Source organism: Alexandromys fortis, unplaced genomic scaffold, assembly GCF_014885135.2.
Source record: "Alexandromys fortis isolate MF-2015 unplaced genomic scaffold, M_Fortis_MF-2015_v1.1 scaffold_12, whole genome shotgun sequence".
NCBI lineage: Eukaryota > Metazoa > Chordata > Mammalia > Rodentia > Cricetidae > Alexandromys > Alexandromys fortis.
In genome coordinates, this window is record NW_026067937.1 from 5,013,772 (window position 1) to 5,039,324 (window position 25,553).

The 25,553-nt window shown below is 42.8% G+C and overlaps 1 non-coding gene and 1 pseudogene across 1 annotated transcript; both read left to right on the forward strand.

Moving 5' to 3' along the window:
• Window positions 1-1,303: 1,303 nt before the first annotated feature.
• On the forward strand, window positions 1,304-1,376 carry Trnak-cuu (transfer RNA lysine (anticodon CUU)). The gene has a single exon. It is a non-coding gene; the product is annotated as a tRNA-Lys (tRNA).
• A 23,841-nt stretch (window positions 1,377-25,217) lies between these two features.
• On the forward strand, window positions 25,218-25,336 carry LOC126504730 (uncharacterized; annotated as a pseudogene).
• The last annotated feature ends 217 nt before the right edge of the window (window positions 25,337-25,553 follow it).

A 25,553-nucleotide genomic window follows, 5' to 3' on the forward strand; every position in this document is an offset into this window, starting at 1 on the left:
GCTCCAGGCAGCCACACCCTAGCCAAATGTGATTGGCTGAGCTTCCCCATCATCTCCCCCTTTTGTCTAAACAAGATCGAACCAAACCCAATACAACTATATACAGTAGGAACAGATACCAAATATAAAATTACAAGCAACAAACAATATTAAGCAAGAAACACATAACTAAAGTTTTACTAAGCATTCTATTTCAAGGAGTCTAAATAATGTATTGAAATTAAGTTTAGCTAAATCATGAGGAGGGTAACTACAATTATTTAATCTTCAACTCCATCAAAGATCCGAGAAGGGAAGTAATATTACCTGAGTAAACAGGAAGTACAATCGAGAAACTTACAAAATGTGCATCAAATGACAGAGACAACTGACTACCTGAGCAACTACCCAAAGTCTCATTTGCAATGTGGAGGCAACCAACTTTGGCTAAGGCCTACCGTAACTGACATACCATTTTCTTTCTTTCTTTCTTTCTTTCTTTCTTTCTTTCTTTCTTTCTTTCTTTCTTTCTTTTTTTTTTTTTGTCTGGTTTTTCAAGACAGGGTTTCTCTGTGGCTTTGGAGTCTGTCCTGGAACTAGCTCTGTAGACCAGGCTGGTCTCGAACTCACAGAGATCCGCCTGCCTCTGCCACCCGAGTGCTGGGATTAAAGGCGTGCGCCACCATCGCCTGGCTGACATACCATTTTCAAAGGCAAGAAACTTTTCAGAACTATCTTACCCTGTCTTGGCAGGATATGACAATCCTGTTTTTTTTTTTTTTCCCCCCATTTATGGATACTCTGTATCTCTGTCAGTGGTCGAGGTATGGGCTTTTCTTTGCCCAAAGGCCAGTTCTGCCAAGAAGATGACAAGTTCCAAGTGGAGTGTCTTTGGTGCTCAACATTCTCTCGGGAGTAGAGTGGTGTTGCTAGGAGTGATTGTGTCTCACTACCACGGAACTCTAGGTTAAATTAAAGGCCATTTTCTACAGCTCTTTGAAGAGGTTGAAGATTATATTATCTATACTAAATATAATCTCTACGTATCTAAAGAACCTGATTAGCCTAAATATAAATATGACTAACATAGATGACTATTGATCTATAATTCTCAATACCTATGTAACTTGAAGACTAAGAGAATAAACAACTGTGCAATAAATGAGGACAATGACCTCCAAATGTAAACAATTTATATCATCACATAAACAATATATAAGTACCTTAATCAGAGATAGAAATGTATACTGCAATATGGTAAATATATATCAATACAATATGTTGAAATAAGGAGCGGCAGGGCTGCGTCCCCAACACCCTGGCCGCCTGGCTAGCTCAGTCGGTAGAGCATGAGACTCTTAATCTCAGGGTCGTGGGTTCGAGCCCCACGTTGGGCGCCATCTGTTGAAATAAGGAGCGGCGGGGCTGCATCCCCAACACCCCGGCCGCTTGGCTAGCTCATGCCCGAAATAACAACACACAAACGGTGTTCATTTAAGAACTGCTTGGCCCATGAACTCTACCCCTTACAGGCTAATTCTCGCACCTGGACTAGCCCATTTCTAATGATGTGTGTAAGCACCCCAAGGTGCGCTTACCGGGAAGATTCTAGCCTACGTCCATCCTGGGTCTCAGCTTCATGCGTCTGCCTCAGAGCGCAGAGCTATCGCATCTACCCGGGAGAGCTGAGCATGGCGTCTCTGCTCCAGAGCGGAGCTGTCGAGTCTGTCTGAGGAGTCTTACCTCACTTCCTCTTCCTCCTGTTTACTCCTCCCACCTATGTTTTAACCTATCAGGGCAAGCAGTTTCTTTATTTAATTAACCAATGAAATCAACAGATTGATATATGACACTCCCACATCACTTCCCCTTTTTCTGTTTAAACAAAAAAAAAGAAGGCTTTAACTTAACATCCAAAGCTCTAGAAATGACAGAGACATCTCGCTGCCTGGACAGTCACCCAAAGTTCCTCTGTACCGTTGGGGCATCCATCTTCGGCCTACAGGCCCATAGTTTCCAGCAGACATTTCCACAAAGCAGGAAATTTCAAAGGCAGTCACTATCTGCTTGTCCTGAAGAATGTCTTGCAGACTCTTTCATGAATCAGGAACCCCGAAAGATCATCTCACCTTTAGGCAAGTTCAGCAGTCCTCTCTCTGCGGGTTCTCTGTGTCCAGTTTATGCAATAGTCCAGGCAAGAGCAGTTTCTTGCCCAAATGGCTATCAAACTCCATAAGGATCCTCTTCGATGCCCATCTTCCTCTTGAAGTAGATTGGTGCTGCCAGGAGCAGAGTGTCTCATTGTCATGAAAAGTCCTAAGTTATTAAAACATTTAAAATGCCATATTCTATAATCTTTGAAAAATATGAAGAATGCCTATCTAAAATATATCTATGCACATCTAGAAAATCTTAACTAACATGACTACAAACTTAACTATTATTAATGATTATTCATTAACAACCTATATACATTACAAAATTAACCTTAAATTTAAATCACTAAAGCAAAATCCATATCAATGTAAATTATTCATACCTATATCATCTCCCCCTTTAAATGTAAAAGAACATTTATAAACAATATTTGGGAACATGGGCGCAGTTTTTTCTCTCCAAACTGCTTCCTGCTGAATGGGGGCGTCGTTAATTAGGTCTTTCATGGTATAACCTGTGTGCTAGTTTCATCTCAGTTGGCAGTTGAGCGAAGCAATTTTCTGAAGGTATTCACAGCAACCGTTCAGGAGGGCGTGGTCCATCATACCATATCGGAATAGAAGAAATGAACAGGGTCTCATCCTCTGTGAAAACAAAAAAAGAAACTCCTTTCCAAAGTATCATGTCCTTAGATCCAAATTTCAAAGTCAAGGCATCAAAATCTCTACGATGGATTAGTTCAGCAGCATTTATAAACAAATATCTTTTAGCAGCTGTTGCTCCTTCCTCAGCATTCAAACAATTCAAAGAGAGCATAATAGTATACAGTATCAAGATTCTCTGTGTATTTTCCATCTTTGTACGCTTTATTTTAACCTCTATTTCGTTTATTTTTACTTTTATTTTATATTCTCTGTATCTCTTTGACCTGGAATAACTCTGTAGACCAGGCTCTCCTTGAACTCTCAGAGATCCGCCTGTCTCTGCCTCCCAGGCATTGGGATTAAAGGTGTTTGCTACCACACCTTGAACTCACAGAGATCTGTTTGTCTCTGCCTTCTAGGCACTGGGATTAAAGGCGTGTGCTACCACACCTTGAAGTCACAGAGGTCAATCTCCCTCTGCCTCCCAAGTGTTGGGATTAAAGGCGTGTACTACCACACACAACTTCTCTTTTTCTTACTTTTTTTTTAAAAACTTTTAACTTTTAGCTTGCATATATTTTTAACACACTGTAAATCATTTAAACATTTTCTTTATCTTTGAATCTCTTTACTGTATATCTCTCTTTTTCTGACCACACGAGCCTTTAAATTACTGAGCAATATGAGTAGGATTAAAGCCGTGGCTTTGCCAGCTAGATCCAGTCCATTCCTTAGCTTTCCAGCCTCATGGCTGAGGTACCGGTTGTAGCCATGTTTACTGCCACAACTCTATGGCATTTCAAGGTCCCTGCCAGCAAGCGAGCTTCAGCAGCCTGTGCTTGCAAACCACACGAACCGCCTGCGTAAAAGAGTCAGAGTTTGCCGTGGCAGGACAGCCCAGAAAGCCGGCATTTTTAAACGGCACAGCTTTTTTCCTGCTACAGCTGAAAATCGAAAAGCATGCGTTCAGCTTTTCGTCAACACCATTTAAGTGTTTTGTGGCAGGACCTCTTAATGAGCTGCAGGGTTTTGCAGCTGAAGCTGAGTCAGGAAGCCTCTCTTAGATGAGAGCGCTTGCTTGCCTCTAGCAAGCAGAGTAGACCCAAGAAATTTCTGCTACCAAGAAAACATGCTTCACTCCATTCTTTCCCAAGCTTTCTCAGGCTTTTTGTGGATTCAGTTAGCCACACGTCTGGGCGCCATCTGTTGAAATAGGAGCGGCGGGGCTGCGTCCCCAACACCCCGGCCGCTTGGCTAGCTCATGCCCGAAATAACAACACACAAACTGTATTCATTTAAAGAACTGCTTGACCCATGAACTCTAGCCCTTACAGGCTAATTCTCGCACCTGGACTAGCCCATTTCTAATGATGTGTGTAAGCACCCCAAGGTGCGCTTACCGGGAAGATTCTAGCCTACGTCCATCGTGGGTTGCAGCTGCCTGGGAGAGCAGAGCATGGCGGCTGTCCGGTCCCTCTGGAAGCAGCGCAGAGTCTGACCTCACTTCCTCTTCCGCCCAGAATTCTATTCTGTTTACTCCTCCCATCTATGTTCTAAGCCATGAGGCCAAGCAGCTGGTTTATTATAACTTAACCAATGAAATCAACAGATTGATATATGACACTCCCACATCAACAATATATATATATTAATACATAAAAAATCTTTTAAACAGAGGTAGAAGCATACTCTCATACAATATTCAATATAATTTAACTTTGTATCAATACACAAGAATCGATACTGATATAATTTTCTAAAAACAAGAACTCACAAATACCAATCTATTATCCTATTACCAATTATCCCTCTGGTTTTTTTTTTGTTTGTTTGTTTGTTTTTTTTGAAAATGGGGAAACTCACATGACCGGGGTTCGATGAACACAGTGCGCAGAGCAGAGAGTGAGCGCACCTGGACCCCAGGTTTTCTTCCCTGGCCCCAGGCGACTACACCCTAGCCAAATGTGATTGGCTGAGCTTCCCCATCACTGGTGATGCTGTTCAATCTCTAGAATACACAGAAAGACGAAAGGAAAGAGCTGCCTGCCCAAAGTTTTCCTCTCACCTCCACTCGTGAGCTGACGCAGGTGAGCCCCCACCCCCCATGATGTGCACACAGTGAATTTTCAAAGTGTTTAACAAGGCAGAAACTGAGAGGAATCTTTGAATTTCTATGACAGATAAATAGCTATGGTGAGGATTTTCACTGATATCTACTACAGACATCAAAATTGTGGGGGAGCCAAGGTAATGCTTTGAAGTGGACAGTCTCCTAGACCTCTCTCCACTACATCCTAGGACCACTCCTAACCTAATGGCGCTCCCATAAAAACCAAAATGCCTCTGTTTTGAGAATCACAGCTCAAAAAGGACATTACTATGAATCATTTAAATAAATTAAGTTGTGATATTTTCTATAATGTCTGGGTAGGGTCACAAAAAATTTCCATAGATTCTTCCTGTGAGTCTCTGCTGTCAATTGTTAACACTGTTTATTACCACTTTTACAATTGGTGAGTTAGGCTCAGGGAGATCAAGCCACTTGTATTGAGTCACACAGTGAGTACATTATAGATCGTGTCCTTACCCTAACCAGCTCACTATACACCCTACAAAGATGGCGTCGAAAAATGATGTATGGTCTGGTGGTGGTACACAGCTCTGGGTTTGAGGACAGCCTGGTTTACATAGTGAGTTCCAGGATAGCCAGGACTACACAGAGAAACCCTGTGTTGGAGAGAAAAAAAAAGAAGAAGAGGAACATGATGTGTCTCTGGTTGTGGGCCAAATGATGAGATTGCTGGAGTCTTGTCATTTACTCTCTCTCAGCCTCGCGGAAATGCAATCGCCTGTGCTCAGGCTCCTGCAGCTACCCAGCAGATCCTTCTCTCCCTCCTGTTCGTTTCCACGGACACAACCGCTCTTCAGGAAAGCGTACCTCTGCTTGGTTTCCTGCGGGGTAAACAAAAAGGAAGGGAGTGTTCCTTTATCGGTGGTTGTATTGGTTTTTAATCCTAGAACTCCCCTTCTGTGGGGGTCTGACATGGGCACAGGGGCTGGTCTGGAAGCATATACTGTACCCTTCACTCAGGGCAGCTTTCACCTCCCATATCCCAGGTAATCCAGCCTACTGTGCTTCTCTTTTCCCTCCAAGCAAGCTCCTGTTCATGGAAATTCACAAGTACATTGTTATTCCCCAACTATTCCGGGGGAGGGGAGAGAATTTCAGCTCTGATGGTCTATGTTAGCGTCACGTTCTCACCCTGGGATTGACATCCACTTAGCAATGGTACCTCAAAGCAGGCAGTGGAGGGAGAAGTGTCAGGGAAGACCCAGCTCATCTTCTGGAAGCCTTGCTTTTTATACACAGTAGATGATTAAAATGGTATAGGAGGTTCTTCTGTCTCTGTGTTGCTTTTATTGGTTCATGAATAAAGAACTGCTTTGAGCCTATGGCAGGGAAGAATAGAACTAGGTGGGAAAAGCTAGGCTGTATGCTGGGAGAAAGAAGGGTGGAGTCAGAGAGAAGCCATGGAGACAGACATACCAAAACTTCACCTGACAAGCCACAGCCATGTGGCAATATACAGATTAATAGAAATGGGTTAAATTAATATGTAAGAGTTATCCAATAAGAAGCTAGAGCTAATGGGCCAAGCAGTGATTTAATTAATACAGTTTCTGTGTGATTATTTTGAGGCTATATAGCTGGGAACCAACAAGCGGCTTCCTTCTCCAACATTAAAACATCTTAATTTTATTACAGATTCAGGGGCATCATGGGATACAGTATAGACTGTTCGTGACCATTCACAATAAAGCTTTGACTTAGATTCCTAGCTCTTGGATGACCAGTGGAGATATGCATTTTCCCCCTTTGACTTGAATCAAAAGCTGCAACAGTGTTGACTTAGACATTTCTCCAGGACAGTGGTTCTCAACCTTTTTTATGCCGCAGCCCTTAAATACAGTTCCTCAAGTTGTGCTGACCCCCCCAACCATAAAATTATTCTTGTTGCTACCTTATAACTATAATTTTGATACTATTATGGACCATAATGTAAATATCTGATATTTCTGATGGTCTTAGGTGACCCCTATGAAAGGATCACTTGATCCACAAAGGGATAGGGACCCACAGGTTGAGAACCACTGCTCCAGGGTCTGGGGGCTGTAGCTCAGTTGGTAACATGTTTGCCTAGCATCATGAAGCACTGGGTTTCATCCCCAGCACTCTATAAATGACACCTGATGGCTCAGGAGGATCAGAAGACCAAGGTCATCCTCAGCTAGTTATTGAATTCAAGGCCAGCAAGGACTACTGAGATCCTGTCTCCAAAATAAATAAAACAAATAACATAAAGACCCTTTTCTATATGAGCATGGTAGCAATGTCCTGATCTCCCCTCATTTCTCCATCCCCACTGAACACCTACATTTTCAAATGATCCTTAACTCTGTCACTCAGCTTAGGGGAATCTGCTATGTCTTTATTTCATGTGTGTATCATACTGAAGCCAAATACAGTGTTGGCTGTAGTAACTGCTCTTAGGGCTAGTTAAATGATGGATGGATGGATGGAATGCTGATTCTCTTGAGGCCTAACGTGGAAATTCCTATTCTCATTCATGAACTGAATTTCACTCATTAAACAGGGTGCCAATTATCACCATTGAGTCTGACAAATAATTCTGATAAGATAAAGTCCCATGTGACTTGTAGGGCTAGAGCTACCATAGAAGCTGCTCTGTGGCAACCCTAATACCCAGCAATCCTGAGAGGAGAGGGACATGGCATGCTTATACTGATGGTGAGACTAGATGTTGACATTATACTTCTGAGGTTAAACAATGACATTTATTTATCAATAATACTTTCAGGCTTTTGATACTATAACTTATCCCAGGGAAATGTTAAAATCTGGGCTGCTAGGAAGTGAACAAGCAACCTTCTACAACAAATTGGCACTCCAATGTGGTCAACTATAGCCGCGTAAAACCTGAGAAAACTTGGGAAAGGAACTCTGGACACTAAAAAACAAAGTTTGGCCACATCTCCCTCTCCCCCCCCCCCCCATGGGCTTTGCTTCTGGCAACATACTGAGGGTTCTTTAAGAGAGGTTTCCTGATTCAGTGGTAGCAGAAAAAAAGCCACAGTGTTTGGAACTAGATATCCCTCCCTTCTACTTCCTGTACATCTCTATCCAACTTCCCGAGTTCCCCTCACTCTCTGTGGTTACTTCCAATCAGCTGGTTGCTTGCTCTGCCTCTTGGCCTTTGATTGGTTTTATTTAAATAATGCAATCTTAGAGGTTTTTTTTGTTGTTGTTGTTTTGTTTTTGTTGTTTGTTTTTTTCAGATGGCTAGGAAAAAACCCTCTTCTTGAGACAATGGCAGAGGAGAAAGGTCTGCTGGCTGCTTTCTCTGCCTCTCTGATCTAGCAGTTTTTCACTCCAGCATTTGGCTCCCAGGTCTTTACTGGTAAAATAGAAAGATAGAAACTTAGTGAAACATTTGCCATCCTATGTGGAGGTGGCTGAGGTGGCAGCAGCTGCAGAAGTGCAGTCAGCAGCTGAGGTAGTGACAGGATCAGGTGCAGCCACTGTGCCACAGATAAGATCAACAGAAGAAACTTTATAGTCATCATAGCAGGGAGAAGGACGGCAGGCAGGCAAGGAGGTGCGGGAGAAGTAGCTGAGAGCTACATCCTGGCCTCCTGTAGGAGGGAGAGAGAGAGAGAGAGAGAGAGAGAGAGAGAGAGAGAGAGAGAGAGAGAGAGAGAGAGAGAGAGAGACTGGGCCTGATGTGGGCTTCTGAAACCCCAAGCCCACCCCCAGTACACGCTTCCTTTAACAGGTCACACTTAATTCTTCTCGTACTACTCGCTGCCGGCCAAGCGTGCAGAGCCGTCTAAGCACTAAGTCACACCACCAGCTATATTTTAGCTGCAAGGGGGAGCGACTCTGAGGTCACAGCTCAGCTTGTTTTCTCGTCAACTGTGTCCCGGACAGAGACCTGTGAAAGGAGGGCTGTGCCCTGATTTCTGGGTGGGGGAGAGACAGCTAAGCAGTCTGTACCTAACTGTTGAAAATGAAACTTCATTTCCAGCATCCTTGGACCTCTTCACAGAACTGTGGTACCAGTTAAGAATTGAAAATTGAGACTGAAATATTCTTGACTTAATGCTCCTTATTCTCTTTATCAAACCTCACCCCCCCCCCCCACACACACACACGCTTTCCCCTCCAGAAAGACCAGCTGAATTCAACAAGAATTTCAGAAGGCCACCAGCGGGGACAAAATGACGGAGACCAGGAAGAATTAGCGTAGGCAGCTCGTGCTTATTGCATCTGCTCCAGCTTTGTTTTCCCTCCCAGGGGTCTGAGCGGGAGTTTACTTGTATAGCAAAAAGGCTTCGGAACAGATCTTCTGGAATATTCCTAGCTCCATCACGGCAGCTGTGTAGTTATAAAAGCCATGCCTTCACAGAGCTTACATTTTAGCAGAGGACAACTTTCAGGAACCGTTTTTTTTTTTTTTTTCTTCTACCATGGTTGGAAGGACTGAGCTCAGGTCCAGCTCCCTGGCAAACTCCTTGCCCTCTAAGCCATCTTGTGGCCCATATAGTAAATGGGTCTTAATGAAGGATGTAAGCTGTGTGGAAACACTCTTTTTTTTTTTGGTTTTTCGAGACAGGGTTTCTCTGTGGTTTTGGAGCCTGTCCTGGAACTAGCTCTTGTAGACCAGGCTGGTCTCGAACTCACAGAGATACGCCTGCCTCTGCCTCCCAAGTGCTGGGATTAAAGGCATGCGCCACCACCGCCCCTGAAACACTCTTAATATAATGTTTAAGAAACAGTCAGTTTTCAGTCATGTGAACCGAAGTCACCATGATGATTTTAGGCCAAGCACCTCCGAAGGCATCCTAACTCCTTCAACCTAGGAGGGAATTATTCTTCCAACCCCTGAAATGCTCAAAACCAGTTGAATTTTTCATGGCCCCACTTTGTTTTTTTTTTTTTTAATAACACAAACGATAAAACAGTGAAATAAATTTTAAAAGAAACAAAGCCTCCACAATGTCTTTGTCTGAACAACTATTTCTATCTTCCCTCCTGTTTGCCTTTTGTCTCCTCATTTTGAAAGTGCAAATTAAAATAGTTGAATCCAGAGGCATGTATACATGTGTGTCTCCTGGTTACCTCGAGTAACATTATCTCAGGAGCTATTTTCCAAGTGACCACATAGTTTGCCTAATTATAAATTTTAGTGGTTGCAAAATAATCCATATTTACTTGTTCCTTTTGCTATTCTTGCTGTTTATTTAGGCTGTTTTTAACACAGGGCTGTTAAACTAAGGCCACAGTCCTGAGTATTTACAATGTTTCTCTCAGAATGTGTTGCCAAGAGCTGGGATTGCTGGGTCAAAGGCTATGAACATTTTTATAACTCTTAATATCTAAAGCCAAATTGTGAAAAGGTTTTCAAGAGTTTATTGTGCCAAAGGTTGGGTCTTTTCACAGGAAAAGGAAAGGAGTAAGCCTGGAGTGTGTTAGTATTAGTGTGTATTAGTCAGGGTTCTCTTGAGTAACAGAACTTATAGAATGAATCTTCTGTATATAAAGGAGGGTTTGATGGAATGGTTTACATCAGGCTGTACTCCAACTAACCCAGCAATGTCTGACTGTGAATGGCAAGCCCAAGAATCCAGTAGTTTTTCATCCTACATGGCTGGATGTCTTGTGTCGTCTTCAGCCTGGGCTGGAATCCCAAGGAAGTAGATGGCAACACCAATAGAGGGATGGATGTGCGAGCAAGGCAAGGGCAAGCAGGCAAAGAGCAAAAGCTTCACTTCATTCTTCCACGTCCTTATATAGGCTTCCAGCAGAAGGTACGGCCCAGGTTAAAGGTGTGCCTTCCCACCTCAAGGCCGGGCTCAAAGGTGTGTGTCTCCCTACCTCAAAGGTCTGGACTAGAAATGGATTCATCCACTTCAAACCAAGCAAAACATCCCTCACAGGTGTGCCCTCTGTTTCTGGATTACAGTCATTCCGAATGTAGTCAAAGTTGACAATCAATCACAGCTATCACATCGTGGTCCACACCTTTAACCCCAGCGCTCTAGGGCTGGAGGCAGGGTCATTCTTGGCTACACAGCAACTTCAGGTTAGCATGTGCTACTTGGGATCCTGTTTGAACCCTAGTGACCCACTACCCACCAAGAAAGCGGAGAGTCGAATCAAAGGCACCGTTTGACAAAATGTTGCTCTAAGTACAGATTTACTGAAACTCTGCATAGAGGTTTTATGAAAAGCTACACAACTCATTTTTCTACCCTGCTTGGGCTTTATACTGAACTTGAACATTAGCCCAACCTTCAACTTGCTTATTGCTACATAGGGAGAATACTTTCATATAAATTTTTGAATTATTGATTATGAAATACTATTTTTCAGCCTGTTGTGGTGGCATAGGCCTGTAACCTCACTAGTTGGGAGACTATAGGATCACAGGTTTGAGACCAAACTATTCTCCAGGGCAGGTGGAGCTGCAAAGCTAGACCTTGCCCCAAAAATAAAGTAGTATAAAATTAAATAATTAAGAAATTAGAAAATCATTATAGAAGGTTTGTTTTTTCCTCTTTATATCATTACCTGTGCTTTGTATTGTTATTTCAGTGGACTTTTTAAATTAATTGTTTTCTTTTTATGTATGTGGTTGTTTTGCCTGTGTCTGTACCATGTGCATACAGGGCTTGAAGAGGTCAGAAGGAGAGTATCTGCTCCCCTGGGACTGGAGTTACAGATGGTTGTGAGGCAGAATGTGGGTGTTTGGATTTGGACCTGGGTCCTCTGGAAGAGAAGCAGGTGCTCTTAATCATTGAGCCATCTCTCCAACTCCCCGGAAATATTTTATTAAACTGGGGTAAGGGCAGTAAGCAAAGATTTAACCTGGCCTCACCCCTACTGCTCTCGCCCAACTGAGATGCTTGAAGATATTAAAGATGTAGAGTCAATTAGCTGTGATGATTAATTGAACATCTAGTCGCCATCTCTTTAAGAGTGAAAGGGTGATGTTCCATGGTCAGTACTGAAGTGAAAAAAATGTGACCAGCTGGTTCAGACTGTAAACAAAAGTTTATTACAATGTGCAGTGAATTCCAAGACATTGTTTAATTCTAGCTACAGGTGTCAAAAGATATGAATCCAGATATTTAAATAGGAGTGGAAGAGGATTACCATCATCTCAGCAACAAGGAACAGTTTCCTTTTCCCCAAATTCTTCTATTCTTCTTCTTCTTCTTCTTCTTCCTCTTCTTCTTCTTCTTCTTCTTCTTCTTCTTCTTCTTCTTCTTCTTCTTCTTCTTCTTCTTCTTCTTCTCCTCCTCCTCCTCCTCCTCCTCCTCCTCCTCCTCCTTTATATTTTTCTTCATATTCTTCCTCTTCCTCTTTTGTTCTTGTTTTGTTTCTTTGAAACAGGGTCTTACTATGCAGCCTTGGCTGGTGTGGAGCTTGTTATGTAGATCAGACTGTCCTTGGACACAGTAATCCACCTGCCTCTGCCTCACAAGTGCCTCATTCTTAATTCCACCTGTGGAGGTGGCCTTCCCGGTGGTCTTGGCCTTTTGCTCATGGAGTTTCTTTTGTTCCCTTGTTTCTGTTTGAAAGGCTCATCTTCCGCATCTGTATCTTCAGCCTGCTTCTTTAGCTATCTCAGGAGCTTCTTCTTGCCACCTTTGATGCCAAATATGACATCTTCAGCCCCTTCCCCAGACCCTGATCACAAGCCGTGTTTTCCTTCTTGTGTTGAGACCATCCTACAAGTCTTGTAGTAGACACACCCAGGTTCTGCTTCCACACCCCAGTGTAGGGTGTGCCTCTGCCCCACTCAGACTAGGTTATATGCCTAAATGGGTTCGGGGGATGTCACAGGCTATATATAGAATGGACTCTGGGAAGCTGGGTCCTGGAGTCTGTGAAAAGTACCTCTGTTCATACATGTGGAATCAGAAACCTCATAGAGCAGGACAACATAAAAACATAAACGTGGATAAAACATGGCTAAAAACACCTAGTGGAAACGGATCCTCTGGCAGTCATCCTTGACTGCCAAGCAGTCAAGACAACTGATGGGTTCTATGGGTTAAATGGGGGCAAGGAACCAACAATAGCCTCCTTGTTTGATGTTTTATGCTATTTTTTATTACACTTGGTTCATTTGTTTGTTTATGTGTCTATTTGTGTGTAGAAGCATGTGGAGGCCAGAGGATGACTTGTAGGAGTCAGCTCTCTCTATCACGTGGGCTCCAGGGATTGAACTCAGGTCTCAGGCTTGCTGGCATATGTCTTTGCCTGCTGAGTCATTTTACTGGCCTTCATTTGATGGTTTTAAGGCTTGTTTGTAGAAATATATACCTAAGCATTGGAGTAGCTGGTAAAAGAACATTATGTTAGCATTTTACTCTGTAGACAGAGACTGTTCCTTCATTTCTGGCCACCCAGACTCAAATAAATACACAGAAACTATATTAATTACAACACTGTATGGCCTATTAGCTTAGTTTTCTTACATCTTAAATTAACCCATTTCTTTAATCTGTGTATCACCACGAGGCTGTGGCTTATCAGAAAGGTTCCAGGTCTTTTTCCTTTGGCAGCTACATGACGTCTCCTTTGACTCAGCCTACTCTCTCTCTATCTTTGTTTGGAATTTCCACCTTGCTTTACTCTGCTAAATGATTAGCCAAAACAGCTTTATTAATTAACCAATAGAAGCAACACATATACAGAAAGATTTCTCACATCATTCTCTCTCTCTCTCTCTCTCTCTCTCTCTCTCTCTCTCTCTCTCTGTGTGTGTGTGTGTGTGTGTGTGTGTGTGTGTGATATGCATGTGTGCTTGAATGTGAGAAGGCCAGAGACCCTCAGGCATCCTGCTCTATTACTTTCTGTTTTATTCTCTGGAGACAAGATCTCCCACTCAGCCTGGAATGAGGTTGACAACCAGCAAACCCACCGATTCTCCTGTCCCTAACCTTACAGGGCTAGGATGACAGACTAACATGGCAGTGCTCAGGTCCTTCTGTTCATGCAGAAAACTCCCACCCACTGAGTCAACTCTCTAACCCCAACTTCTTACTCTGTAATGATTTTTTTTAACAGAACTTGCCTCAAGTTTATTTGTAAAAACAGCATAAGGTCCTGAACATCTGCAAATACTGTGTAGGTGTTCACACCAGTCCATCTGTCTTCACATTGGCAAACTGCGACCTTTTTTATGGGGCCTTCACAGGGGCCTGGGCACCTTTAGGAGCCTGAGCTGCAGCTGAGGCCTCTGCCTTGGCTTGAACCTTGGGCTTTGTTTTTTGGAGCCTATGACCCCTGGCCATGTAGCTTCTAATCCGCTTCCCAAGCTTGGGGTGAGCAATTAAAGCCAGACGAGTGAGTTTGCGGGTGGGACCCTTTGGCACCTTGGGCTTCACCACCTGGGGCTTCACCAGGGCCTTGATGGCCTCCGCACGTGCACTCATGGCCTTTGCATTATTTGCCTGCATCTTCTTCAGGCCTTTCTTGTTGTGCTTCTTGGCAAAGCGCATGTTCCTCAGGAACTTGGGGTCAACCCCCTTGAGAGATTCATATCTTTGTGACCGGGGTTTCTTGATGCCATTTCTGTGCCATTTCCGGGACTGGTTGTGTGTGGTGTGGTTCTTGGATTTGGCCATGGCTGGACGGTAATCGGCGGCTCCCGAAGCGCCTGCGACCGGAAGAGAAAACTGTAATGATTTTTGAAAGAAGAATTCTTTCAAAAATATTTACTATATTTACACATTTCCTAGAAGTTTCACGTTGTTTAAAAACAGAAGAAAAAACGGAAAAGTAAAATACACAGAGGAGAGAGATAAGAGAGAGAGGATGGACTGTAAAGGTACACACTAAGCTGCTCCCAGTGGGTAGTTTAGAGGAGACAGCAACAAAGTGAAGCAGGAGCAAATACAAAATTTGAAATGTTATTCTACAAACCTGTGGACGTCACAGAACAGGTGTACCTCTACAGAGGAAGGATCCGTCAAAACCACTGAAGAGTTTGGGTCTTTGTGGTCCTTGGGCTCATGACTAGGATGTTAAGAGAATGAGCAAAGAACAGAAAAGCTGGGGAAGGTGATCTGTGCAGGGTTAAGGAGCCACGCCTACTATTGCAACAACCTTAGTGGCTCTATTTGATGAACAGCACAGGGGTTGGCTACTCTCTGAAGGTCAATAGTCTTGAGGTGCAGTTGATAGATTTGCATGCACTGGTTGTCAGAGCCCACAGATGTGAGTCTGTAGCACCTTGACTAAAGGTCAGAGAGTTTGAGCTTATTCTTGCTCTTTCAAAGTTACAACACACTGACAAGAGATGTGGAAAAGTTATTGACAACAGGTGTGGCTACAAAATTCTATTCTATTCCTTATGTCATGTTAATGAAGTCTGTTGCCTTCCTCCTCCCCTTTTGGAGAGAAGTATATAAGCATGTGGAAAATAAATGTGGGTGGCTCAATATTCACTGAATTTCTTCTCTTATTTCTGGTGTATCTCTGTTCCTTTTGCTTAGTAATTTTAATCCTCACACTCCTACCCTGGAGTGTGCGAGTTTCATTGAGGTTGGTCCCCAACAGCTAGTCAACTGTTCATAAACATTTGTATTTTCACACACTGTCAAACTCTGACTGGAGGAAGTCTTTGCCATCCCTCTGAGCCTCCCTGACTTGGGTTTGCAGTTTCCATGGGTCTGAGGCATTGGGTTCTTGACATGGTCATGCTTGTGTCAAACAATACACATTCATTCAGGTTCTTTATACATTCCTGTAAGGCTTCCTTGGCTCCCGTATAAACTGAGGGTCTTAAGCATACTGAACACATATACTGTGGGAGCTCCTTCTGCTCCTTCAGCCAATAGCCTTTAAGGGACATAGTTTGCCACTGAGCTACACCCCAGCTAAATGGCAGCACTGAGAAGAACTGTTAGTCATAAACAATACTTCTGACACTCTGGGGGCATTCAGACTAATATTTTATTTATTTTGTTTTTCAAACCCATGGTTTGAAACCAATGAACTACACTCTAGCCTAAAACTTAGAGTTAAAAAAAGACATATAATTAATTTATTATTATTATTATTATTGGGGGGGGGTTGAGACAGGGTTTCTCTGTGGTTTTGGAGCCTGTCCTGGAACTAGCTCTTGTAGACCAGGCTGGTCTCGAACTCACAGAGATCTGCCTGCCTCAGCCTCCCGAGTGCTGGGATTAAAGGCGTGCGCCACCACTGCCTGGCATTAATTATTATTTTTGAAACAAAGTCTGATCATGTATCCCGGGCTAGCCTGGAACTCTCTGCATAGACCTGGCTGACCTTGAGCTCATAGAGATCATTTGCTTCTGCCTCCCATAGATTGGGATTAGAAATATGGAACACCAGACCTAGACAAAAAATATTTCCAAATAATTTTTAAAATTCCAATTATATTTTGTGTGTGTGTGTGTCTGTATGCTAAGCCCTGAATTTGGAGGTCATGGGACAACCTGTGAAATCAGTTCTTTTTTTCCATCCTGTGGGTCCTAGGGAATGAGCTCAGGTCTTTAGGCTTTGTGGCAACCACCTTCTCTGGTGATCCTTCACAAGGGCCAGGTTTCAACACACTTTAAAGGTCATTAATTCATTGATGTATTAGCTCCTACTGTAAATGGTGTCTCTTTAGCCTGTTTTGAAGAAGTCAGCCAAACTCCTCACAGCTAAAGTTAGTTTACAGTTTTTTATTTGTTTATATTGCCTGACTTTTCCTTCCTAGATATTGAGGAAATTTTAAGTTATTGAGTCAACAGAGCTGCGTTGTATCGTATTCATAAAGGCAGAGAAGTGACACCATGGATAAATATTTAGAAAAGAAACAAAAATGAGTACACTAATGGGAATGATTCCTGTTACAAATATTATGTTGAAATACTATTAAACTATTAATATAAAAGTCTGAAATTTTCTTTCTTTTTGGTGCTGAGAATTGAACCCAGGGTTTTGTGCATGCTAGGGAAGTGTTCTAACACTGACCTGCAAATCCAAAAGTTTGAGATTTTCTTATAACTGTATATGAGAGTTCAGGAATTTAGTAATTATTTGAAGAGATTCACACTCAGTTTTATATTCATGCTAGAATATAATTTAACTTGCTTTTGATTTTCCTCAACAGGGGCAAGGAAAGAGAAGAAGAAACAGGGCTGGGGATATGGCTCAGGGGTTAAAGTGCTTGTTTCAAAGCGTGAAGACCTGGAACACTTGAGTTTAATCCACAGCATCTACGTAAAAATTAGGGTATGTTTCACTAACCCCAGCTGGGGAAGGGAAGGCAGGAGAATCCTGGGGCTTGCTGACCAGTTAGTGTAGCTTGAATGGTGAGCTCCAGCTCCATTCAAACAACACACAGAATTAAGGTTTTGGCTTCCTTTGCATGCCCAAAGTATGTAGTACAATGTTTGGCTCACAACAACTTAAGGCCTTGTTGACTCATAAAGAAAGGAAGAAAGAAAGAAAGAAAGAAAGAAAGAAAGAAAGAAAGAAAGAAAGAAAGAAAGAAAGAAAGATCCAGAAGAAACCTTACTCCAATATGTGTCCTCAGAGACACACTTCCCAGTTCTTATTCCCTATGGTTCGTATAAAAATAGACCAGAACAAAACTGTGTTACAGAAACAAACTCAAACTTCTGGAAATACTTGATTATGCCCTTTTACTTTTTTACTGATAATTACAGAAAACACTGTATCGTCAGCGAAACACAAGTTATGGATTGGCATACCACCTATCTGCACGCTATCTCCTCATCCTCCAGGGCTGTTGCTGTTATTAATTCCAGGAATATATTAAAGAGTAATGGTGAGAAGACACATCCCTGCAAACTACGATTGTCTTAAACTGATCATTTAGTTCTCCATAGACTTTGACTGATGTAGAGGTATCTTTATAGGCATTTTCTAGTATTCTTATGATTTTCTCTGGGTACCTCTAGAACCTCATTGTTTCCCAAAATCCTTTTCTCCAAATGCTATTGAATGCCTTCCTGAAGTCGATGTATCAGATGTATAAGTCTTTTGATAGGGATAGCGAGGACTGCATTCCAGGCAGCCTCTGGTCCTCAAGAGACATAGAGACAACAAAGTTGAAACTATATGAGACACTTGTCTTCCTTACAACTCTGAAACCTGGACAAGGAAACGCTCCTCAGAACAGTGGCTGAATGTGTTTGAGATGGCGTGTCTCAGGAGGATTCTAGGCATCCCGTGAAGAGATAGGCCGCACAATGATGACATTAAAAACATCTCCAGGGGCTGGAGAGATGGCTCAGTGGTTAAGAGCATTGTCTGCTCTTCCAAAGGTCCTGAGTTCAATTCCCGGCAACCACATGGTGGCTCACAACCGTCTATAATGAGGTCTGGTGCACCCTTCTGGCCTGCAGACACACATACAGACAGAATATTGTATACATAATAAATAAATAAATAAATATTAAAAAAAAGAAACATCTCCAACTGCAGAAGGAAGGAAACTACAGGATACGGCAGTGGCGCTTGAGATACTTGGGTCATGTTATGAGAATGAATGACAGCAGATACCCGAAGATAGCACTGCTTGGAGGAGTGCACGGGATAAGGCGAAGAGGAAGGTCCAAAAAACACTGGATAGACAGTGCAAAGGAGGACTGTGGAACCCTGGGTATGATAATAACACAGAATCTAGGACTGCCCAGGACAGGAACAACTGGAGAACCGCCATAAACCGGCTGCCCATGATGCTTAAGCATTGCCAGGTATCCATGATGATCATGGTTGTGTGGGATCCTGGGGTTACAGACAGTTGTGAGCTGCCATGCTGTTAGCATTCAGGCATCTGTACTGGCCTGCCGTTGGGGCTCTGACAGACTACATCCTCAGTTGTAGCCACTCAGAGCACCTCCTGTGCTCATTCACTTCGTTCCCTTTTAAAATGGCCCTGCCCCTCCCATTTCTCTCTCTCTTTCTTTCTCTGTTTCTGTCTCAGTCTGTCTCTCTTTTTTCTTCTACTGTTCCTGTCTCCAGAGGCCAGTGTCCCCCTTCCCCTTTTTATGCCCCCTTTCCCCTAATAAAGAACCCCTCCAGATGAACTCTGTCCTGTGGTGTCTCTCTAGCACTGCTTTTTTAAAAATTACAATACATGTGGTTTCTGGGAATTGAACTCAGGTCCTCTGGAAGAGCAGCCAGTGCTCTTAACCTCTGAGTCATAGCTCCATATTTTTTTAAAGTATTTGTTTTATTTTTATGTGTGTGTGTGTGTGTGTGTGTGCGCGCGTGCGTGTGCACACACACCTGAGGAAGCCATAGGCATCAGTGTTGTAAAATAGTGGGAGAGGGACCTTGATGGGCTAAGGGGCCATGCAGCAGGTGAGAGCCCACTGCGAGAAAAGGACAGACACACCATGCAGGCAGAGCTTGTGTGAGAATTTTGTTAAGATAAAGGGAGTGGGGGAAGGAAAAGAGAGAAATACGGAGAGGAAGATGCAAAGACCAGCCTGCCTCTTCAGAAGTAGGGGGAGATATAGGGGGTGGTCACTCTGCCTTTGCAGGTCCACAATGGGTGAGGCCAGGTTTGAATTTGCCTGGATGATAACGGCCAGGTTTGCATTTGCCAGGATGATAACAGTCAGATCTCTTGGAGCTGGAATTTCAGGCAGTTGTGAGTTGTCTGATGGGGGGCTTGAACTTGGATCCTGGGGAATACATACTCTTAAGCAGTGAGGCACTTTTTCACCCCAAACTTCAGCTTTTTTGTTGGGGGAGGGCCACTTGTTGGTTCCTGGCTGCTCAGCCCTGAAATGGTCACACAGAAGCTATATTATTTAAATCACTGCTTGGCCCATTAATTCTAACTTCTTATTGGCTAGCTCTTACATTTTAATTTAACCCATTTCTAGTAATCTGTGTATCAGCACTTGGCTATGGCTTACCAGGTAACGTTTCATCTGGCTCTAGCTGATCTACATGGCTTCTCTCTGATGCCACCTCTTTTCTCCCAGCATTCAGTTTAGTTTTCCCTGCCTACCTAAGTTCTGCCCTGCTATAGGGCTAAAGCAGTTTCTTTATTCATTAATGGTAATCATAGCAAACACTTAGCCTGGAAATGAATCTCCAGTTATGTCTGAGGAACATTTTAGATTAGGTTAATGGAGGTGGGAAGACTCACCCTAACTGTGGGAGGTTATTGCTTGTGTTTTACTCTTTGGAAACCTGCCACCCAGCTCCTAAATAAACCACACATGGAGATTTATTCTTTTTTTTATAAATGCCTGATCTTAGCTTGGCTTGTTTTCAGCTAGCTTTTCTTAACTTAATTTAACCTATCTACCTTTTGCTTTTGGGCTTTTATCTTTATCCTATATACCTTACTTTACTTCTTACTCCGTGACTGGCTGTGTAGCTGGGTAGCTGGCCCCTAGCATCCTCCTCTCCTTGTTCTCTTGCTCCTTGATCGTTTTCCTCCCAGATCTGTCCCCAAATTTATTCCCTCTGCCTGTCAGCCCTACTTATCTTTTCTCCTGCCTCGCTATTGGCTGTTGAGCTCTTTATTAGCCCATCAGGTGTTCTGGACAGGCAAAGAATCACAGCTTCACAGAGTTACACAAATGCAGCATAAGGAGTGCAGTGCATCTTTGCATCATCAGATAAATGTCCACAGCAGAAGCAGATGTGACACGTAGTAAGATAGTGTTCTACAACAGGAGCTGTCCTGCCACAGGCTGGACCTGGACTGAAAAGAAGACAGCAAGTAGAGCACGGCATTCGTCACTGCTGCTTCCTGGCTCCATTCTGTAATGACAGCTCATGCAGCCTCGACTTCCCCTCTGTGATGCTCCCTACCCTTGGACTGTGACCCAGATTAAATTCTTTTTTCTTTTAAATTGCGTCGTGTCAGATATTTTTGTCCTGGCAATGAGGACAGTAACTAATACAATATAGTACTGAAAAGACGTTCGTTGCTAGGAATACTCAAAACCAAGAACGTGGGGCTGGCTCATTTGGTAAAGTCGAGTTTGAGCCCCAGCACTCACGTCCCTGTGTGGTGTAATTCCTGCCTTGGGGAGGTAAAGATGGGTGGATCCTGAGGACTTATTGGCTACCCAGTCTAGCCTAATCAGCTGTAGGTTCTAGTGAGAGACCCTGCCAGAAAACAAAATGAATAATTAAAAAACCAAAAAGCAACCCAAAACAACCCAAAACTTCAAGATAGACAGCTCCCAACTTCTGGCTTCTGTGTACACAGGCACATACAAAAACATTCACTCAGCCTTGCGATTGTGGTGCACGTCTTTAATCCCAGCACTTGGGAGGTAGAGGCAGGGGAATCTCTGAATTCAAGGCCAGCCTGGTCTACAGAGCTAGTTCCAGGACAGCTAGAGCTGTTACACAGAGAAACTGTCTATAAACAAAAACAAACACACACACACAGACACACACACACACACACAAAGACAAGCAGTTGTGGTGCAAGCCATTCGAGCACTCGGGAGGCAGAGGCAGGCGGATCTCTGTGAGTTCGAGGCCAGCCTGGTCTACAGAGCTAGTTCCAGAATAGTTAGAACTGTTACACAGAGGAACTCTGTCTCAAAAAAACCAAACCAAAACAAAAACATACACCTATAGATATGCACACATTCACACACAAAACCAATGCCATGTTGTTCTTGGGACATTCTCTTGCAGATTCGAGCTCTGGTAAGTTGTTTTGCTCCCAATGGATCGTGATAATAACAATGACTTCCACCTAGCATGAGCTGAGGTGAAGAAGGGCAACCGAGGCACAATTTAGATCTGTTACAATACCCTTATGGCCTAGGAGTCTATTGTTAAATTTGTACAACATGTTCTGAAGGGAGAAGCACAGCGTCCTAAATTTGAACTTGAAGATGTCATAGAGAGAAGCTATCTGACACCTCTGTTGCAACCATCCTATTTGCAACACCCAGAAAACAAACCCAAATAAAACTGATCTCTGAGGTTTTGGTGAGGTGCAGCTGAGTGGATGATGTCACCTTTCCTTTCTTTAGCTTTGAAAGCTCCGCGAGGCCAGTTTCCAGATGTGGACTTCACTCATGAGGCATGTGACCGGCAGCTCGCTCTCTCTCACAGGGCGCCTCAGCGCCTGAACAGTTCAGTTTCTGATAAGGCTCAGTTTCTATTTTAAGTGGTGGCTGACAAGCAGTTCTGATAAATGTTCACTGAGTTAAATAGTACTGATTTTTTTTTTGTATTTTCCTTTTGGGTTAGATATTAAGCATTTGACTGGCTGTTGAATTCAAAACCAACAAAGGGAAATTGTCTTGGCAAATGTTTTCAACATTTTAAAAGATAGTAGTAAACATTTTGAGTTTACCGTAAGTGCCTCTTCGGCAAACTGGGCCTCTGGGATGAGTCTTTTGTTAATCGGATGGCCTGGCTTTATTGCTTTGATGATGAAAAATTGTACATTGCTTTAGGCTTTTTTTTTTTTTTTTTTTTTTGTCAAGGGAGATGCTAGAATAACAAGATGGGAAGGGCTGTTTGATCCATGAACCTTCCGGAGATGCAGGTGCTTACAAGGATTAGTCTTTAAATGAAATGACAAAAAGAAACTAATGTGTGGTTGTTGCTGTGTAAGTTGCAGAACTTGCAAGATCACAACAAGAAAGAGTAGAAACAAACAGATGACTCAGCTACCCTTCCAGAGGACCTGGGTTCAGGCCCCAGCATCCACATGGTGCAGTTCACAACTGCCTGTAACTGCGATTCTAGGAGACTGGTACCCTCTTCTGGCCTCCATGGGCAACAATGCTCATGTGCATGGGCACACACACACAACACACATACAACACACACATACCACACACACGCGCACCACATACACACCACACACACCACACACACAACACATGCACAACACACAGACCACACACACCACATACACCACACAATACTACACACACCACACACACAACACACACAAATCACACACACAACACACACATACACACCACACACACCATACAATACTACAAACCACACACAAAACACAAAACACACACACCACTCACATATTACACACAAAACACACACATACACACACACCACACATACCACACACACACACTACACACACAACACACAACATATACATAACACACACAACACACACATATACACACCACACACAACAACAATAACAACAACAATAATAAATCTTATTTAAAAATATGTGAGTGAGGCTGAGAGTGGTTAGTATATGCCTTTAAATCCAGGGAGATACAGACAGGTGGATCTCTGAGTTCCAGGCCAGCCTCATCTACATAATGAGGTCCAGGACAGCCAGAGCTACATAATGGAGACCCTGCTCAAAAATAAAAAGTAAAATAAAATAAAAATACATGAATGAAAATTGTTTGTTTGAGATCAGTGTGTTAAAATGCATTATTTTTTGTTTGTTTGTTTTGTTTTTGTTTTTTCAAGACAGGGTTTCTCTGTAGCTTTGGAGCCTGTCCTGGAACTCCCTTTGTAGACCAGGCTGGCCTCGAACTCACAGAGATCTGCCTGCCTCTGCCTCCCGAGTGCTGGGATTAAAGGCATGTGCCACCACCGCCCGGCTTAAAATGCATTATAAAAATGATTACCTGTACGAATATTTTTGGGTGTGTGTTTGTATGTATGTGTGTTGTGTAAATGAGGGTATGTATATCCATGAATTCAGGTCAGAGGAAGGTGTTGGGTGTCCCATTTTATCACCCTCCGTCTTCTTTTCTAGAGATAGGACCTTTTACTGGATCTGGAGTTAGATAGCTAGGAAGCCCTTGAGATAATCTTTTCCCAGTCTCACACAATTCCAGGGGTCATGACTGTGGCTATTTTTCACATGGGTACTTGGGATTTGAACTCTGAACTCTGAATGGGAATGAGGACATGACCATATCTGAGAAGGTTTTATTGTAGAAATGAGGGAGAAACAGACAGAAGCATCTGGAAGGGTCCAGAATGAACCAGGCTGGGGGGCCAGGAACAGAAGAGGAAGAGAAGGGAGCAGGCAAGAGAGGGCAAGAAAAGAGCTGCAGAGAGTAAGGGGCCAAGAGAGCCATGAGACCAAGAGGGATTCTGGAGCAGAGACATCTGGGAGCCAAGAGGACACATAACCAAAATGGCTGAGTTACATAGGGGAAAGAAGCTGGGGGACGGAAACCGGAAGGCTTTTTTTTACCTTTCTTTCGTTCTGTAAGTCTGACTTATCCCACGTCTCTTCCCAGGGATTTCTCTCTGCTGCTAAATCCTGGTGGGAGAACAGAAACCCCAACAAGCAGGCCCTCACGTTACAATGTAGAATTTTGAGGAAACTGCAGTAGAGGCATTTTGAGAGGCTGGATCATCTGGGCTACTTGTCTCTATTGGTATCTGGTGAAAACATAATTTTTAAAGGTAACACATGTATCTGCATTAACACAAGTATGAAATGTGCGATGAGCACAAGTCAGCTATAGATGATTTCTTTTATATGTTTGAGCAGGTAACAGTCATCTGTCAACTTTATAAATCCTTTTGGAATTATAAAGGCTATAAGCAAACCTCTATCCATGCCATATGAAAGGATGGCAGGTAACAATAAGTCATGAGGGCTCTGTCTGTAGTCAACAAGATTTGTCATGTCTCAGCCAGTCTCACAGCTGCTCCCATAATAGAGGGATTAGCATATATGCCACCTGTTCTGTAGTCTTTCTTGTTTTTTTCTTCATGTCTTTAGCCAAGATTTTCAGGTCTCCCCCAATCAAATCTGATATTCATTAATTTTGAAGAGAGCCATAACTTTTTGTTTCTTGTGGCAATAAAGGCATAATCTCTCTCCCAGTGCAACATATTTTTTGACTTCCATTTTTACTGTTAAGACATTCTTAAAATATTTAGGTTGGTTTAATTTAGCAGGCTCCATAATCCAATGTCTCTCGGCAGCTATTGTTTTTTTTGTACATTAGCATTTAAAAAATTCAAAGTCAACAAAATCATCATATAGGATCCAGACACCCTATGCATTTCCCATTTTTATATGGCATTTTTTTTATATTACTTTACTATTGCTTTAAAGACTTCATTATATATTTGTATACTTCTACTATGTTAGGATTAAAACCTTTCCTTTTTATTTTGACAAGAGGGGTAATGTTGTGGATATTTGTACACTGTGTGAAGGTGTATTGCTATTATTGGTGTAATAAAAGCTGAAAGGCCAATAACTAGGCAGGAGATATAGGCGGGACTTCTGGCCAGAGAGAGGAAGTAGGAGGAGGAATCAAAACAGGCATGAGAGACAGGAGGAGACGTGGAGGAAGCAGGTATGTGACAGAATGTAGATTAATAGAAATGGGTTAGTCTACGGCCATACCACCCCGAACTCGCCCTATCTCGTCTGATCTCGGAAGCTAAGCAGGGTCGGGCCTGGTTAGAACTTGGACGGGAGACCACCTGGGAATACTGGGTACTGCAGGCTTTAAAAAAAAAATGGAAAAAAAAATAGAAATGGGTTAATTTAAGTTATAAGAGCTAATTAAAAACAAGCCTAAGCTAAGGCCAAACTTCCATTTAATATATATAAATATGTTTATATATTGTTTATATTTGTGGGTTGGCAGCCCAAAGAAAAATCCGAGTACATTGCACTGTGGAAGCAGAAAAAAAGGGTTAAGAGTTTGAGGCCAGCCTAGGAT